This window comes from Macrotis lagotis, chromosome X (genome assembly GCF_037893015.1).
Source record: "Macrotis lagotis isolate mMagLag1 chromosome X, bilby.v1.9.chrom.fasta, whole genome shotgun sequence".
Taxonomy (NCBI): domain Eukaryota; kingdom Metazoa; phylum Chordata; class Mammalia; order Peramelemorphia; family Peramelidae; genus Macrotis; species Macrotis lagotis.
In genome coordinates this window covers 242,303,511-242,318,885 of record NC_133666.1, presented here as the reverse complement: position 1 = coordinate 242,318,885, position 15,375 = coordinate 242,303,511, and the positions used below count along the sequence as shown (strand labels likewise).

Below are 15,375 nucleotides of genomic sequence, written 5' to 3'. Positions count from 1 at the left end.
TATTTGAGTTGTTTCTTTCTGGTTATTTGTAATATTTTCTCCTTGAACCTAGGAGTTCTGGAATTTTGGCTATAATATTCTTGGCAGTTTTCATATTGGTATCACTTTCAGGTGGTGATTGGTGGGCTCTTTTAAATTGTTTTTTTCTCCTTCTAGTTCCAGGCAATCAGAACAATTTTCCTTGATAATTTCTTGAAATACCACAGGGTCTTCTCTTTATTGCGGCATTCACAATCTGCTTAAATTATCTCCCCTTGACCTATTTTCTAGATCAGTTTTTTTCCCAATGAAATAGTTCACATTTTCTCCTTTTTTCATTATTTTGATTGTATTTTATTGTTTCTTGCTATCTCATAAAGCCATTAGCTTCCATTTGCCCAGATTTTTTAAGGAATTTTTTTAATTGAACTTTTGTACCTTCTCCTTCATTTGACTTCTCTTCAGAGAATTTTTGTACATTTTTTTCCATTCAACTAATTTTGCTTTTTTAAGGAATTCTCTTCATTGGATTTTTGTGCCTTTTTTGGGACCTATTCTGTTTTCTAAAATATTATTTTCACTTGTATTTTTTATACCTCCTTTACTAACCTGTTGATTCCTTTGTCATCATCTTCTTGAATCACTCTCATTTCATTTCCCAGCCTTTCCTCTACTTCTCTTATTTGATTTTTTAAATCCTTTTTGAGCTCTTCCAAAAATTCTTTTTGGGGGCAGCTAGGTGGCTTAGTGGATAAAGCACCCGCCTTGGAGTCAGGAGTACCTGGGTTCAAATCTGGTCTCAGACATTCAATAATTACCTAGCTGTGTGGCCTTGGGCAAGACCACTTAATCCTGTTTGCCTTGCAAAAACCTAAAAAAAAAAAAGAATTCTTTTTGAACCTGATGCCAATTCACACTTTATTTGAGAATTTGCATACAGCTGCTTTGACTTTGTTGTCTTCTAAGTTTGTATGTTGATCTTCCCTCTCACCATAATAACTTTCTATGAACAATGTTTTGTTGCTGTTATTATTGTTTGCTCTTATTCCAGTCTACTTTTTGACTTTTAATTTTATACTAAAGTTGGACTCTGCTCCTAAGATGGATAGGGCACTATCCCAAGCTTCAAAGTTTTTTGTACCATTGTTTTTGATTCTCTTTATTTTAGTAAACATAATTTTTTTCTTAAAGATTTCATTTATTTTGAGTTTTACAATTTTTCCCCTAATCTTACTTCCCTCCCCCCACCCCCCACAGAGGGCAATTTGTCAGTCTTTACATTGTTTCTATGGTATACATTGATCCAAATTGAATGTGATGAGAGAGAAATCATATTCTTAAGGAAGAAACATAAAGTATAAGAGATAGCAAGATCAGACAATAAGATATCAGGCTTTTTTTCTAAATTAAAGGTCCTTGGTCTTTGTTCAAACTCCACAATTCTTTCTCTGGATACAAATGGTATTCTCTATTGCAGACACCCTCAAATTGTCCTTGATTGTTGCAATGATGGAATGAGCAAGTCCATCAAGGTTGATCATCACCCCCATGTTGCTGTTAGGGTGTACAGTATTTTTCTGTTCTGCTCATCTCACTCAGCATCAGTTCATGCAAATCCCTCCAGACTTCCCTGAATTCCCATCCCTCCTGGTTTCTAATGGAACAATAGTGTTCCATGACATACATATACCACAGTTTACTAAGCCATTCCCCAATTGAAGGACATTTACTTGATTTCCAATTCTTTGCCACCACAAACAGGGCTGCTATAAATATTTTTATATAAGTGATGTTTTTACCCTTTTTCATCATCTCTTCAGTGCCATTGTTTTTGAAACATTCTGGGATCAGTAGGTTTTTTTCAATTCTTCCAAGGTGGCATGATCTAAAGAGAGGGGTATTCAATATTCTTTTGGTCTGTATTCTGGTCTGAGTGACCATAAGCACTCTTTTCCATCCTAGAAACATTATCAGGGTCTTTGGTCCCTTGCTTTTATATGTACTAAAGTGCTAGTACTCCTCTTGGTCTCAGGATCATATCCCAGAACCATGTAAGGGCAATTCAACAGAGTACTGCACCTAATACCAGCAAAAGGTTCCCTGTAATCTGCTTCTGATCAGCTATCCTACCCCCAATGACCCATGGTCTGAGAGCTCTGAAAATTGCCACCTCCATTTAATTGACCCCTACGTCAACTTGCTAGGCACGACCTGCATAGGGCTGTGCTGCACCCTAATCCCAGTGAGACAGATCTTTTCTGATGACATTCTAAGTTGTCTTGGGCTAGAAAATTGTTTCATCTTGTCCTTTTTTAGTGCTGCCACTCCAGAATTCATTTTGAGGTGTTTTTTAAAGTTGTTTGGAAGGAAATTTGGGAGAGCCCAGATGAGTGCCTGACTTTACTACACCATCTTGCCTCTGCTAAGAGTCATACTTTAAACCTCTAATATCTTTTCTATGAGCCTACCCTCTTTGCTACTTGAAAAACAGTTGACAGGAAGTTCATAATCAATCAAAACAATAGAACAGAGATCTGTGATGGACTTTTGACTGCTATGAATAAGTGACTTTCTGATGCTTCTTGATTCAAAACTGATTTGTCACCATAATAGAGTGGCACTTGCACTGACCACCAAATCTGTCATAGATCTTAGAATAGAGAAGCTATGATTTTATGTGCTGCTCTTAGAGCCTACTGGAAAGATTCAGAAACATGCTTAGAATCTGAGTAGGCTGGCACAATACAGCAGGACACAGAAACTTAGCAAGAAGGAAGGAATTGAAGAAGACCTGATTAGATAGGAAGTGCTAGGAAGTTTAAAGAGCAGATGCATGCAAAGATTCTGCCCTTCAATTTCACTTTTCCACCTTCTTTCCTAACTTCTTTCTTTCATACTTTTTCCTTCTTTCTCTCCTTTCCTCCTTCCTGACTTTGTTCCCTCTCCTTACATCGTTTTCCTCCCTTTACTCTAGTCTATGAAGAAGATCTCATTCTCCTGCCTTTCCTCCTCCTTCTTTGCTTGGTTTTGAGTTGATATTGACTATGTTAAAAAAAAGAGTTCATAGATACCTGGGAAGGTAATCTCATTTTTATAATTATGTGTGTGTTTAAAATAATCACTAAGAATTATATTCTTAGGAAGAGTCAAAAAACAATAGCAACAATATTTTAAAATATCCTCCCCTTTCTCTTGTTGGAAAGTTATCCCTATCTGAATGAGCAACCTACAGTAGAGTTGCTATATAGAGGTCCCATATATATACATATACATATATATATATATATCTTTAATCCTTATAATCTCCTCTTAGATGAAAGGAATCATGTCATAGCATCTATAATTTTAATACAAATATTTGTGTTCTATGATAAAATTTTTGGCACACAGATATACATTCAACAAATATATAATTTCATAGCTACAATGTGCACGTGCATTGTGCTAGATTCTGGGGAAAATACAAAAACCAATAAGACTTGGTTCCCTGCCCTGAAAAAGTTCACAATTATAATAGAAGGATAATTTATAAAACTCAGATTGTCAATTAAAAGTCTAAGATTATGAAATGAGTCCCCTTTAAATCTCCAAATAGCTCTGATATCCTTCTCTATTTTTTCCTAGCTTGACATGTTATTTTGAATCAATATTTATTCGAATTTACTGTACTAAGTCCCCACTTCTCTGCCTGACCCCTTCATAGTATTTTGAAATCAGGGTAAAAGGCACTTAATTAAAGCAAAATACAAATCAGTAATTTAATTTATTAAGGTTGGATCCAGAGAAGAGTTTAAAAAATGTTGCTATATCCCTTCTTTGCAGAGTTGTGGACTTGTAGGTATATTCTCAAATTTGGCTGACATATTGATTGATTTTGCTGAATTGATTTTTTCTTTTTTTTTCTCTTGTAAAGGATGATTCCTTGTTTAGAAAGAAAAGAGAAAGATTCAGAAATGAAGGTGAAATGTAGAAGGTATCAGCAAACTTTAAAAAAAAGGTGAAATGTTAAGCAAATAACAAGGAATTTAACTGTGATAGCCATTCCTTAATTAATTCCTCTGTCTCCTCTTCATTCTCTACCTCAAGCATTCTGAGAATATGTATTCCAGTCATAAAAACATGTCTTGGGGGCAGTTAGGTGGTATAGTGAATAAATAGAGCACTAGCCCTGGAGTCAGGAGGACCTGAGTTCAAATGGGGCCTCAGACACTTAATAATTGCCTAGCTGTGTGACCTTGGGCAAGTCACTTAACCCTAATGCCTTGCCCCCTAAAAATGTTTCTACAAAAGTAACTTTTCCCCTCATTTTCTTAATCTAGTTCAATTGTCATGTGATAGAAAGTACCACTAGGAAGATAGCTCTAAAACTAAAAGTGACCATAGAAGTCACCTAGCCAACCTCCTTCATTTATTAGGTCAATAATCATTTATCAAGATAATGTGCTAAACAATGAAGATACAAAAAGAGGCAAAAGACAGTCTCTGCCCTCAAGGAATTTATACTCTAATGGGGCGATAACATACAAGCAAATACTTACAAAACAACCTTATATATGATAAATAGAAGATAATTAACAGAGGGAACATCACTGAAATTAAGAGGGGTTGGGGAAGCCTTCTTGCAGAAGATGAGATTTTCATTGAGCCTTAAAGGAAGCCAGAGAGATCAGTCATTGGAGTGGGAAATGGAGAACATTCCAGGCATGCAAGAGAGCCAGAGAAAATGCCAGGAGGCAAAAGACTGAGTATCTTATTCCAGGAACAACCAGAAAGCTAGTGTCACTGGAACAAAGAGTCATGTGTAGAGTAAGGTATAAGATTAGAAAGGTAGGAAAGAGTTAGGTTATAAAGGACTTGGAGTGCCTAACAGGGTACCTTGTGTTCCAGAAAACAATAGGAAATCTCTAGAGTTTATTGATTAAACCTGATCAGTATGAAAATCATCTTAGTGGTTAGGTAAAGGATGAATTGGAGTGGAGAGAAAGGCAGGCAGACCCAATAATCCAGGTGTGGAGTGCAATAATCCAGGTGTGGAGTGATGAGGACCTACACTAGATTACCTATCTCCGGTCACCCAAAAAGAAAGACATAAAGCTAGGAATCAAACCTAGTAGCTCCAATTCTAAAATCCAACTCCATCGTGTTCCTTCTTTGTTTTAAGGTTTTTAAAATATTTCTCAAGGTTGAGTGTTTTTGTGAATTGTTCTGAGAAAATCCAAATTTTCATATAGAGAGCACTGAGGGATATTTAGTATTTGCCCAAGACACATCATCAATCAACAGGTATGTTCTAAGAACCTTTTAAGGGCATGACCTTTATGTTATGGTTAACATAGAGGAAGTTGTTTCAAGAAGTTTACAGTCTAGTTAGGAATATCAGATTAGCACACAATATCACATAAAAACAAAAGTTTTGCAATTGCTAGTTAAATTGAGTGGCCCAGATCTAGATCTGCAGAATTTTAGAGGAGCAGGGAGGGCTAGACTAATCAAGGAAGTTTTCACTATTTACAGTAGGATTTGAATTTTGAAGGACTAGGATTTGGATGATCATTAATGGATCAGACAGAGCTTAAGTCAGGAAGACTCATCTCTCTGAGTTCAAATCTAGCCTCAGATATTTCCTAGTTGCATGACCTTGACCCAATCATTTAACCCTATTTGCTTCAATTTCCTCATCTATAAAATGAACTGTAGGAAGAAATGGCAACATACTCCAGTATCTTTGCCAAGAAAACCCTAAATAAAGTCACAAAGAATCAGACATGACTGAAAAAATTGACTGAACAAGAGCAACAAAACAATGAAAGACATTAAAATTAAGTGTAAAGGTATAGAGCAAGGATGGGGGAGAGGAAAACCTGGCCAGGGAGGATACTGCTCTCAGGACAAACTCTGCTTTATGTAAGCATCTCTATGTGGCTACACTTGATGCAGAGAACTAAGCCCTCATTTCTCAAGCCACTCCCTCCTCTTCCTCTCATAGATGGATGAAGGTCCAAAGGAAGGCATGAGCATGGAGAATTCACTGGGCACTAGAGAAGACTAAAGGGACAAGCTCTGTATTGGGAAACTGAAGAGGTACATTCCCTGAAGTGAAATATTTGTTTTTTCTGTGTCACTTGATTTCCCCCCATTTGTTCTTCCTCCCACGTCTTCTTGTATTCACTTTTTCTGGATGTGTATCTCTATATTTCCTTCATTTCCCCACCCCTGAATTTTTTATAACTTTATGGTTCTTCCATCCCTTCTTCAGTTGTGACAAGTCACAATATCCTGTGATCAATATCCTGATTATTTTGTTCCCCATAAATATGACACAATACTTTCCTCTATGTTCTTTCCATCTGGTCTCCATACCCTGAGTACCTGACCTAGAATCCCCTCATCATATCCCAAACACCTGCCACTCTGGGATCTTATCGTACACTGTGTTAGCCCCCATTCATTCTTTTTTGCCATCTAGCTATTGCAAAATGGAGCTATTTGACCCTTGGGTCTTTCCAGGACATGTCTAAACCTAAGGATTTCTCGATTCTCCCTTGCTTTAGCTTGAAATTTTTCCTTGGACTGGAACTGTCAGATGGACAAGTTTTTCTCTTGCCCATACTCTAACAGATTTGAACTATTAGAAGAAATCTACATTTTCCTTTGGAGTTTTGGGGGGGATAAAATAGTTGAAGGACTTTAGAGGAGACAGAATTACTAATGGAATCAGTTCTTAAAACTACAACAACCAGAAATTCAATACGTTTTCAGACCTTTGAGAAAACTAAAGCAAAAAATAAAAATGTCTCCCACTGCTTCAACATCTCACTTCTATTGACCCCCCGCCCCCCCACCATTCACTTGAAAAACAAATGGAAAAAGCAGTATGCTGATGACAGTCACTGGGGAGTTAGAGTATGTCCCTATACAGAGAAGAGACATATTCTTTCACAAAAGGACAAACTCCCTCTTGACTGACAAGCTCTTAAAAAACAAAAACCACAAGTAAACACTGCGTTCTGGGTATAGGAGAGTGTGAGGGTAAATAGGAATTAAGTCTTGTACTGGGGTCTGGAGTTGATTTGGGGGATTATGAATTGTTTTAAGTGTTTTGAGAAAGGCTTGGGGATTTGGTGGATATTTGAGAATTAGATGTTTTATTTGAGGGACATTTAGGGATTAAGAATTGTGTATTTGGGAAACATTTATGGCCAGGGCTCTGCCCTCAGCTACTTTCACAAGTCTCCCATGGCTCTCTTGAAATCAAGGAAGTTCGACATTTTTTAAAGTAAAATTTTGCCCCTGAGATTCCAAAGTGATGTAAGTGTGGATGTGTGCATTTGTAATGGAGAAATGAAAGAAATTATTGCAGCCATTGGAGGAGAGAAAGAGACAGACAGACAGAGACAGACAGACAGAGATAAGAAGGAAAAAAGATGAGAGAGAGAGAGAGAGAGAGAGAGAGAGAGAGAGAGAGAGAGAGAGAGAGAGAGAGAGAAATTAAATTAAAGAGAGAAAGAGAGGGGCAGCTAGGTGGCATAGTGGAGAAAGCACTGGCCCTGGAGTCAGGAGTACCTGGGTTCAAATCCGATCTCAGACACTTAATAATTACCTAGCTGTGTAGCCTTGGGCAAGCCACTTAACCCTGTTTGCCTTGCAAAACCCTAAATAAAAAAAGAGAGAGAGTCTGGTTGATAAAAATTCATTTCTTGTGGATTACATAGGATAATGGGCATTAAACACACATCAGTTACCACCACTGGCTAGTTTATGCTAGCTCTGTTCCACGTAAAGTGCTTTCTCCTTTAATTCTCAAGATAACCCTGGGAGGTAGAAAGCTTAAATCTTTTGATTCTCTATGTCCCTAAGTGACGCATCCTTTAGCATATGGGAGTACCTACTTGAATGTTTTTTAGATTAAAATAAATCCCTTAATTAAAACAATATGAGTATAATAATAGCTCACATTTTTACAAAGTACTTTACATATGTTGCCTCAATCTTCGCATCTTTGTAAGATAGGTAACAAGTAATATTATTCTCATTTTATAAGGAAGGGAAACTGAGGCTCAGAGATGAAGTGATATGTCCAGAGACAAACAGATTACTTGAATTCAGGCCTTCTAACTCCAAATCCAGGACTTTTTCTACTATCCCACTCTCTTGTTAGGAACCTATTATGCCATTTAACATGGTACTTCTTTATGAGATGGAGAGTAGCTATGTGGAAAAGATTCTGTAGTCCAATGGACCTAAGTTGAAGACTGGTACTGAAACAAATCATTCCATAGCTCTATCTCACTTTCATCATTTACAAAATAGACATAACACTACTTGTACAATCCACCTTATGGAGTTGTGAGGAAAGAGCTTTGTAAATGTTAAAGTGCTTTAGAAATAGGAATTACTCTACAGAGCAATTTGGATCTATACCCAAAGGAATTAAAAAGCCATGCCTACTCCCTTAACCTAGCAGTGTCACTACTAGGTTTATATACCAGAAGAGATGAAAAATAGGAAGGAAAAGGACTATGCATATTTATAGCAGTTCTTTTCTGATGGCAAGGAACAAGAGATTGAGGGGATGCCCATTAGTTGGGGAATGGTTGTAATAGGTGATTATGATAAAATGCTATTTTGTTATAAGAAATGATGAACAGGATGATCTCAGTAAAAAACATATACAGATACAATGGGAAATGTACTATATGCCATACTCATCAAATGGGTAATGATTGAATAAATTGTGATATGTGATTATTATTCTGTTATAAGAAATGATGAACAGGATGATGTTAGTAAAAAAAAACTTACAAGAGCAGATTCAATGGGAAATGTACTCTATATAAAGTAACAGTAATATTGTAGGATGATCCACTGTGAATGGCTTACCTTTTCTCAGCAATGCTGTGATCCAAGAACTCTGAAAGACTTATGGTAAAGAATACTATCCATCCCAAAGACAGAGCTGATGGTGTCTGAATACAGATTGATACATCCTGTTTTTTTAATATTGTTTTTCTTGAGGTTTCTCTTTTCGGGGGGGGGGTTATGTTTACTCTTACAATGTGATTATTGTGGTAATGCTTTTCATGACTATACATTTCTAACCTATATCGAATGACTTGTTTTCTCAATGAGGGTGATTGGGGTAGGAGGAAGGGATAGAATTCAGAATTCAAGGTTTTAAAAGTGAATGTTGAAACTAGTTTTTGCATGTTACCTGGGAAAATAAAATAAAATAAAATAGAAATGTGAATAATTTTTATGTAAGGTTCACACAAGTCATTGATGAAATTGTTCCAGAAGCCAGATATGATTTCTGGTGGAACTTCAGGGCTTTATATGTAGACCTTAGAGTACCATTCCTTCTGGGTTCTCTACCTACTACTAACCACATTATGATCTAGTAGGTCTTGCTAAAGTTGACCCTAGGCCCCATTATAAAAGGCATGATTAAAAATGTTTGAGAACTCACCAGAACGAAATCTACTGACCTCATATTTTAGAAATAGATGCCCAAAAGTCAGTCAGAAAAAACAAAGAAGGGTCATGGACTTCTAAGAGTAAAGTCAGGAAATCTAAATTGAGATTTATGAAAAATGCCAATAACTACAAAATATTTTTTACCACTTATATTCAAGGCAAGTGATAAGGAAACAATGCAATGAAATATAGATTACCAGATTAGAAATTCAAGAACCCACATCAAATCTTAGCTCTGTCATTTAATTACCTGAAAAATTTTGAGGAAGTCATTTTAGTGTCTGAGTATTTTTAAACTGAGGGGACTGGCTTAGATGACCTCCAAGGTCACTTCCAGCTCTAAATCTGTGATGTTGTATGAAATATGCTTTAGTATGGAGAACAAGAACACAGCTGTGCCTCCAGGAAAGACAATGATGGATAACCTTGTATAGCAACTCCCCTACTAGGCTAATGACAAGTTCTGAGGCTGTGCCCCAGAGAATAACTTCAGGTCCCAGGGCTTAGCAAAGTGCTTCATAGGTAGTAAGTATTTGATCTATGCTTGTTGACTGACTGATTGACTTCCATTGCTTCTGCTGCTCTCAAGAGAGAGGATCTCATTCAAACCCAACTTAACCTGAATGTAAACTTTACTGAAGCTCAACTTCTAGGGGGCTCAGGCTTCCCCAGAAACTCCTGGCCCAGATGTGTGGCCAAATGCCCGCCATTCCTAATTCAGCAAAGACAGAGTTGCTGTTGCTGTTGCTATGAAAAACTTTACCAAAAAATTTAGGAAAAATTAAAATATAGTAAAATGAAGAGAAAAAAAGTTTAAACCTAGCATATTTATACTTAAAAATCTCAAGTTGTCTGTTTGTGCCTAGGAAGTTCTATTCTGGTTTCCTAAGTCTTTATTTAAGTCAGTAACTTATTAACCATAAACAAGCTTGGCTATTCCTTTAGGTGAAATGTATCTTCATCATCTAAATGACATCTTCATCTAAATGCATCTTCATTCAGTCTAAATGACAAAGTAGGCCAAACTGGTACTAAGTCTGTGTTTTTCATGGATGAACCAGATTTTAACTGTTCATTTGAACCCTTAGTATTCACTCTCTTTTTTTTTTGTTTGTTTTTAAATCTGGTGCTTCCTTTTGACCTCTTAACAATGAAAATTAGATTAATAGTTCATCATATATAGGACCCAAATCCCAGAATAAAAGGGGAAGAGTAGTAGAGATCAAAAGATAAAGGGGGAAAGCAGATTAGGAGGGAGAGGAGGGAAGAAATGGATCTTTGAGAAAGTCAAAATAAATGTTACAAATGTTACAAATGTTACAAATCTATGAAATATTACTTAGAGGAAAACCTATTAGACCCTGACTCAGGACTATTTACCTTTATTTACACACAGCTCTAAAAGCCTGAATATATTGTTCCTAAGCTTGCAGCAAACTTGTGTTGTTGAGTAATTTTTCAGTCATATCTAACTCTTCATGACCCCATTTGGGGCTTTCTTGGCAAAGATACTGTAAGTAAATTGTCATTTCCTCCTCCAGCTCATTTTATAGATGAGGAAACTAAGGCAAATCAGATTAAATGACTTGAGAGGATTGTCCTAGATGACCTCAAGGTCACTTCCAGCCCTAAATCTGTGATGCTGTGTGAAATATACTTTAAATATGGAAGACAAGGACACAGTTGTACCTCCAGGAAAAAGAATGATGGATAACCTTGTATAGCAACTCCCCTACTAAATTAATTATAAATTCTGAGAGCCTGAGACAGGATTTGAACTCAGGTCTTTCTGATTCTAGGCTTGGCATTCCATGTGTGTGTCATCTAGCTATCTGGGGTTTGCATGCAAACCCACAGAAGTAATGATGTGCACTAGTGAGTGTCCTTCCTATAGATGACTAAAGCCTGAGGGGTTTCTCATACTGCTCCAGATAAAGCTTTAACCAGGAGCATTCAGGGTTTATTCTTCTCTAGCCCCTTGGTCTACCTCCCCTTGCTCACAGAAGGGATTACATTGTTCCTTGTCTCTTCCTCCCCAGCTCTCCTATCTGATGCTCTCCTTAGCACCTAGTGGCTCCTCAGCTTCCAACAGATGATGCTCATTCCCTTCCCTGAAGGACCAGCCTCTAATAAATGGTCCTTAAGAATAGTTAACATTTTAGTACTTAACACACATGATTTCATTTAATCCTCACAGCAAGGGGCAACTAGTTGGCACAGTGGATAGAACACTGTAGTCAGGAGGACCTGAGTTCAAATGCAGTCTCAGACACTTAATAATTACCTATGTGACCTTGGGCAAGTCACTTAACCCCACTGCCTTGAAAAAAAAATCTCACAGCAACCCTGTGAGGCAGGTGTTAATATGATCCCCCATCTTACAGATGGGAAAACTGGATAACCTTTCTAAGTTCACATACTTGCTAAAATGTCTGAGAGAGAATTCAAATTTGTCTTCTTGACTCCAAGGTCACCTAACAACCCCATTAAATGGAGAAAACCACTAGTGTTTTAGCAACTCAAAAACACCTCTATTATTCTTAAACTTTCATTTGTAAAGTTCCCCACTCCAGTTCTCACCTCAAGAATTCTCTCAGGCCTCTAGAAACACTCTCTCCCTGTACTGCCTAAGTAGGTATCTATTTTGGTTGCTCATTATTATTTACCTTCTCTCTTCCCCCAAATCTCTCCATGGGGGCATCCCTCCCACTTTCTATTATGTCTAAAGGTTCCCTTCCTCACTGTCCCTCAGTCCTCTCTCTTAACCCAAGGCAAGTGGACTAAGCTATTCAAATTCCAATGAACTTTTTCTTAAAAATTCTAGGAAAGATGGATAAAGCACCAGCCCTGGAGTCAGGAGTACTTGGGTTCAAATCCGGTCTCAGACACTTAATAATTACCTAGCTGTGTAGCCTTGGGCAAGCCACTTAACCCCATTTGCCTTGCAAAAAAAAAAAGCCTAAAAAAATTCTAGGAAAGGGAGAGAGGATGGGTCTGAAGAAAGGGTAAGATTTTAGTCTTTACTCTTTTAAGGGAAGTGAGTAAATAGGATTGCTATGATTTATATTTAAAACAGATAAGAGACCCTGAAATGAAAAATGAAAAAGAATGCCTTGCTTAGCCATGCTATGTTAATAACTAAAATTAATTTCTCAAAAGCTCAGAAATTTGGCAGAGATACATGAAGGATGAGCAAATTCCTGTTAGAACAGGAAGAAATTAAAAATATAAGAGGAATGGTGGTCAAGGGAGTATATTAGAAAGTGGTAGAACATATTTTAAAAAAATAATATGAGAAAAATTATCAAGGGAAAGAGTAAAGTCAAAGGTTTAAAAGGACAAAATAGTCCCAGCTGAAGAAACAATTGCTGCAGAACTCAGAAGACAAAAGTAAGGAAATTGGAGAACAAATGAGGAAAATCAAAGAGAACAAATTGGATACACAATAATACAAAAAATACAAAGAATCAAAAAAAGTCTGTATGAACAAGGTCAAAGAGAAATGAGTAAGGAAAGAGAAGGTTTATTCTCAGAAAGTAAAAGAAGAAAAAGAGAGGATGATGGTGGACTTAAAGGATAAAAATAAATTTAAAAAAAACAAGAAAAGGAATCAGGATAATGGATGAGTTCTTTATGGAATTATTTTTAGATTGAAAAAGGGGTCAGAAAGAACATTATAAGGATTAAGGTTGAAATGAAAAAATGAGAAAACAAATGATATGATAACTTTTTAATATATTTTTATATATTTAAAAGAATTGCAAGTTGTACAAATTTGCAGTTTCATGTGCAATTATCTTTTTTAATACACTACATTATGGAAATGCTTGCTTTATTACACAAATTAAAAATAAAATTATTTCATAAAAACATGCATCTTGTCTTCTCAATGGGGGTGGGGTGGGGTGGGGAAAGAGGAAGGGAGAGAATTTGGAACTCAAAAATATTAAAAATGAATGTTTAAAAATGTTTTTATATATATAACTGGGTAAAAATAAAATACTGAATAAAAAGGATATATTAAAAGAGGCTATAAATATAAATAAAAGCATTCATCATCCAAGTTTCAGAAATGAGCATTATGACCAAGTTGCTGAAGAGGACCACATTCCTAGACCCACAACAGAATTCCACAAGATTTTGGAGCAGGGACCATCCAGTGAAATGTATGACTGCTCTTTTCAAAAGCATATAGAGTGCTTGCCTCAGCAGGAACAATACAGAGAAGATTAGCATGGCCCATGTGCAAGGATGACACTCAAATTCATGAAGTATTCAATAGCATGTGGAACAACAAAAATGACTGGTAAATGAAAACAAGGAATATTAACAGAGATCCTTTGATAACAAGAAAAGAAAGGTATTAGAAATGAAACAATACTGAGATCACTGAACCCTGTTTACAAGATTTTTTTAAGGAATTTTTCCATAAAGGTCACTGACAAGGCTATAAAGCCTTTTTACCTACTCTGCTTCTGAAAAATATATGGAAATTCCACAAAGAAGTAGAAAACAGCTGTTTGACCAATTTAAAAAAATCATGTTACAAGCCAAAGGAAAGAGATGGTTATGGATCCTGCTAATACCTAGATTAAGAAAAAGCTTTTGATCCTTGATGTTTCTTAGATAGTGCCAAGATATAGACCACGCAAATTAAGCAAGAAGCTGTTGAAATGTAAGGGCTTGATAGAATAACACAACTGCACCTCATGGGTGAGGACAGGAATAAATGAAAATGCCAATCTTTCACTTAATGTGTGATCTGTAATCCCTCTCTAAGAAATAATATGCAAGGGAATTCTGGTCAATGTTTAACAACCAGTTCTCTCAAAAAAAGGGAAAACAATGTATGCCTGATATTTGTGTAAGATTAATCTGCATTATTAACATTTTATCATCACTTTCATAAATTTAGATAAATCAATAAGAGAATAAAACAAGCCCTGATTTGTGGTGTTTGCTAATTTCTATGGTATAAATGTTCACACTGAAAATTAACAATCAGCTCTTCTGGACTTACTTAAGTTGGCACCCTTCTGGCAATAACTGGCAATATCTAAAATCATAGATTTGACTCTGATTCCCCTTGGTTTTTTAGGTTTTTGCAAGGCAAATGGGGTTAAGTGGCTTGCCCAAGGCCACACAGCTAGGTAATTATTAAGTGTCTGAGACTGGATTTGAACCCAGGTACTCCTGACTCCAGGGTCAGTGCTTTATCCACTATACCACCTAGCTGCCACTGACTCTAATTTTCCATGTGTTTGGATAAGTCTCTGAGCCTTAGTTTTCTCACCCATTAATTGAGGAGATTGAACTTTAGAACCTCTGAGGTACCTTCCAGCTCTAAATCTGTGATTTTATTATCTGAAGTATTTAAAATACGTAAAGAATCTGCTAGAGAAGCCATACCAAGAGTCAACAAAACAAAGTGCAAAGCCATAAATGTAGGAGGAGAGGGCAGATGATAGATTTGAAGGTCTGGGGAAGAGAGAATGGACCTGTGAAAATTCTTGCTGCACCCTTTGGAGTTCATAAACACAGTAGAAACAGAATTTATGTTTGCTAAAATAAAGTCCAGCTTTGTTGGACTTAATTGAATTAATTAGAAGATGCAAAAATAAATCAGATGAAAAGAAACAGAAATTAGTAAGCAAGTGAGATCAGAAAACAAGATAAGACAGAGTAAATATTTTCTGATCAAAAAATTAAGAAGTATTTTTAAAATTTCCAGAGGCAATAGTCCTTGTATATTAGGTACATCTGACTCTAAACAAGAGGCATGCACCACCAAACAAGAGGCATAGCACATTCCAAATGGACCGAAGGAATGCCAGGACCCACGAGGTAGGAAAACTGGCCATCATCAATGTAAAATCATTGAACAGTTTGATCCTTTTCTGTTTCAACTTGTGGAAGGCTGAA

At 36.5% G+C, this 15,375-nt stretch overlaps 1 non-coding gene across 1 annotated transcript; it reads left to right on the top strand.

The window, feature by feature from the left end:
* The first annotated feature begins 13,627 nt into the window (after positions 1–13,627).
* LOC141503720 (U6 spliceosomal RNA) lies at positions 13,628–13,739 on the top strand. Its single transcript, XR_012473047.1, has one exon. It is a non-coding gene; the product is annotated as a U6 spliceosomal RNA (small nuclear RNA).
* Positions 13,740–15,375: the final 1,636 nt, after the last annotated feature.